Consider the following 4,331-nt stretch of genomic DNA (forward strand, 5'->3'; position numbering starts at 1 on the left):
TTGTCAAACTAAAAACATAAACGAAACTCAAATATTTGGCGAGCGAGGAAAAGTTTTCTCTCCCTCAGTCTCTGCACTCTGTGTATTTCTTATGGTGATTTTAGCGATCAAAAATTGATCATATCTCAGGATCGGTTTAGATTTTCGCAAAATCCTTTCTTATTGCACACCTAGACCATAAAAGGAATATTCCTACAAAATTTCAGCTTTCTAGGTGTTGTGGTTCAGGAGATAGAGGATAGAGCGATCAGTGTGTGAAATGTGAATGAGTGAATGGATCTTGATTTTATAATATAAGAAGATTAAAAGTGGGATGTAAACGGAGGTATAACTTACAGTGTTCCGTATCCTAACGCTCACAGGTTGAGTGGCCACACCCAATGGATTCTCAGCATGACAATAGTAAAGTGGGATATAAACGGAGGTATAACTTACAGTGTTCCGTATCCTAACGCTCACAGGTTGAGTGGCCACACCCAATGGATTCTCAGCATGACAATAGTAGTCTCCCTCATCATCCTCAGTGATCTTGTTGATGGTCAGTTGCATAGTGAGAACATGCTCTTCCTGTAATAATTATATAGTAGAGTAGTCCAAATGCGAAGGTAGCCAAAATCAGTTGGCCTCAAAGCGATCACTCTAAAGCTGATTGAGAGGCCGACGACAAACGCCGACCCCATCTGAAATGGGAAAAGGCCAAGAAAAAGAAGAAGAAGAAGAAGAAGAAGAAGACACTCACCTCTTTAGAAGGCACAAAGGATATAGCGTATTTGCCACCCACGATAACTGGTTTTCTGCCATCCGGATCTCTCCAGAAAAGACACTCACCTCTTTAGAAGGCACAAAGGATATAGCGTATTTGCCACCCACGATAACTGGTTTTCTGCCATCCGGATCTCTCCAGAAGAACAGCTTGGGTTCCGGATAAGCGTCCACTACACATTCCAGAGTCACCGAGTCTCCTATCTTGGCCATTGTAATACCGGAGGCTGTCAGGTGAGGCACATCTGAAAACGAGATGATCATTGAGAAATGACTAACTGAATGTTAAAAGTATGGAAATAATATTTACCGTTAATTTCAAATTCATAGTTTCACAAGATGACAATAAAGTGTTACACTCGTCTTCTGCATCTTTCAAGAGATACAAGACAGATTACGAGACCTACGTCGAACTAATTAGTCAAGTCGGGTCCGAGGTTAATATCTACTAACTGTAAGGCCCGTTGCACATACACCGGTTTCGGACGACCGATTTTTTACCGGTCGTCCAAATTCCAATAGTGAAGCACACATCGGAATGGGACCTTGCACACACGCCGACCGGTGATCGGTGCCGGTCACTATTGGAATTTGGACGACCGGTAAAAAATATCGGTCGTCGTCTCCTGTCTCACTAGTCGGGATGAGATGTATAGGGATATGGTAGGCATGGGTGTGCCCATGGCAATGCACAGGATGGTCATACTGCTACCTTCCATGACTAGATTGATGGGATGAACTGTGGGCGCCTGGGAATTTATTTATTTGTTAATATTTCAACGGGGGCTACCCATTTATTACAATAGTCCCTAATTTCTTAACAATACACATAAAAGCAAATATAAAATTACGTTATTAAAAAAGAGAGAGAGAGAGAGAGAGATTAAAATTTAAAATAAAGCCTGAAACAATGATACGATACGATCATCATCACTGGTGTAAGCTATGCATATGATTATCCATCGCAACGAGACAAGCTGCAAGTATTCAGAATAGAATATTATGTTTCATGTGAACAAATTAATATATGATAGTACATCGTACAATGGTCAAATTTATCTTCTCTAATAAAATTCACTCACGGCTAATCACTATTCGTCTGGACGCCTGCATGGGTGTTCCATATCCATTGTCTGCATAGCATGAAATCTGATCCATGTCCCGTGTCACATTGTGTATGACTGTCACCATATGTCTTGTAGTCTCTTGTCTCACTAGTCGGGATGAGATGTATAGGGATATGGTAGGCATGGGTGTGCCCATGGCAATGCACAGGATGGTCATACTGCTACCTTAATACGTAGGTAGGTAGGTATTCATGCTAGAGCTTTTTTTCCTTTTTCTTTTTCGATTATTCGATTTTCAGAGCCCCAATTCAAACCCATAACATTGGGGTGAGTTGCATAAGTTACAATCAAGTGAACACAAACGAATAAATCTATCGTTCACTGATGGGCCTGGTATTCTGAAACATAACAAGTACAAATACAGAGTTTCTCACAGTAGATCGGCAAATTTGTATAAAATCACAACAAACTTTTAAAAGTCCCTAAGTGATAATTACCTCTACGTAAACTTAATATTAAAAATATTATGATACGTAGGCCCATCAGCTGATTCTTATATTAGCCAGAAGATAACTGACTGGTGACTGCGGACCTGAACATAAAACAATAATCATTATAGATTTATAGCAAAATTCCCACAAAAATCTCGTCCTCAACACGCTCCCCTGTGCCAGATCCCAATATTTGCCCATCAGCTGATTCTTATATTAGCCAGAAGATAACTGACTGGTGACTGCGGACCTGAACATAAAACAATAATCATTATTCTGAAACATAACAAGTACAAATACAGAGTTTCTCACAGTAGATCGGCAAATTTGTATAAAATCACAACAAACTTTTAAAAGTCCTCAAAGTCAAGTCGGGTCCGAGGCCAATATCTACTAACTGTAAGGCCCGTTGCACACACACCAGTTTTGGACGACCGATTTTTTACCGGTCGTCCAAATTCCAATAGTGAAGCACATGTCGGAATGGGACCTTGCACACACGCCGACCGGTGATCGGTGCCGGTCACTATTGGAATTTGGACGACCAGTAAAAAATCGGTTGTCCAAAACCGGTGTGTGTGTGCAACGGGCCTAATATGATTATCCATCGCAACGAGACAAGCTGCAAAGTATTCAGAATAGAATATTATGTTTCATTTGAACAAATTAATATATGATAGTATTGATAGTACATCGTACAATGGTCAAATGTATCTTCTCTAATACAATTCACTCACGGCTAATCACTATTCGTCTGGACGCCTGCATGGGTGTTCCGTATCCATTGTCTGCATAGCATGAGATCTGATCCATGTCCCGCGTCACATTGTGTATGACTGTCACCATATGTCTTGTAGTCTCCTGTCTCACTAGTCGGGATGAGATGTATAGGGATATGGTAGGCATGGGTGTGCCCATGGCAATGCACAGGATGGTCATACTGCTACCTTCCATGACTAGATTGATGGGATGAACTGTGGGCGCCTGGGAATTTATTTATTTGTTAATATTTCAACGGGGGCTACCCATTTATTACAATAGTCCCTAATTTCTTAACAATACACATAAAAGCAAATATAAAATTATGTTGTTAAAAAAGAGAGAGAGAGAGAGAGAGAGATTAAAATTTAAAATAAAGCCTGAAACAATGATACGATACGATCATCATCACTGGTGTAAGCTATGCAAAGAAAACCAATAAAATTGTTATCAATGTTAGAATTGTTACAAGTGGTTGCTACCAAATCAGGACATTAAGATATTAGTTTCATCTTCTTTCTAAAAAAAAAAAAAAAAAAAAAAAAAAAAAAAAACCATTTTTATAATTTAAAAAAAAAAACCAGTTCGGCTGACTTTGTCGAGTGGATATCCATTCAATCTTCGACTTGCTTTACCAATCAATCGGTGTCTTGTCGAGTGGGATGTCCATTCAACCTTTGACTTGCTTTTACTCTTGACTTTATAAAAGGCCCCAAAGTCTAAAGAACTTCAAACCGTTTTTTACAAATTTACTTGTAAAGAAAAGTAAAATTATAAAATTAAGCGTTTACTTTCGTAAACAATTTCTGGGAAAGTAAAAGGGTACAAAGTCTAATAAGACCTTCCGTTCAAGGTCTGTCGCGTAAGTTCTACCGCCTCTGGAGGTAATGCAGGGTGTGCGACCTTCCAGAGTTGGGTTGTGGTTTATATAATAGATGTGGGTATCGGGCACAGGTTGTTCCTCGGTCAGATGGTAGCTTTGTAATGATCGGGACCTGTCTGGGACGGATAGGAGGTAAGGCAGCTTCGACTCATAGAGGATTAAAGTACGAGGGACATATTTGAATAGTTTTAATATGATATTAGAGTTTTACGCTTCTTGACTCTCAGGGTCATTCCAAAGAACCTGATGTATCGTTGCGGAATCAGTGCCAGGTAAAAGCATCACGTAATAAGCGGAACACCTTTATCTGGTTTCCTAAACTAGGTGGCACCACCGCACACATCCTTTATTATTTTGGTCTTTCTTTTA

The 4,331-nt window shown here is 39.7% G+C and overlaps 1 protein-coding gene across 1 annotated transcript in view; it reads right to left on the bottom strand.

Moving 5' to 3' along the window:
- LOC103520501 (Ig-like and fibronectin type-III domain-containing protein 1) overlaps positions 1 to 4,331 on the bottom strand; it is a 28,818-nt gene that overhangs the window by 3,880 nt on the left and 20,607 nt on the right. The window lies entirely within an intron of this gene.

This window comes from Diaphorina citri, unplaced genomic scaffold, assembly GCF_000475195.1.
Source record: "Diaphorina citri unplaced genomic scaffold, Diaci psyllid genome assembly version 1.1 scaffold3707, whole genome shotgun sequence".
Taxonomy (NCBI): Eukaryota; Metazoa; Arthropoda; class Insecta; order Hemiptera; family Psyllidae; genus Diaphorina; species Diaphorina citri.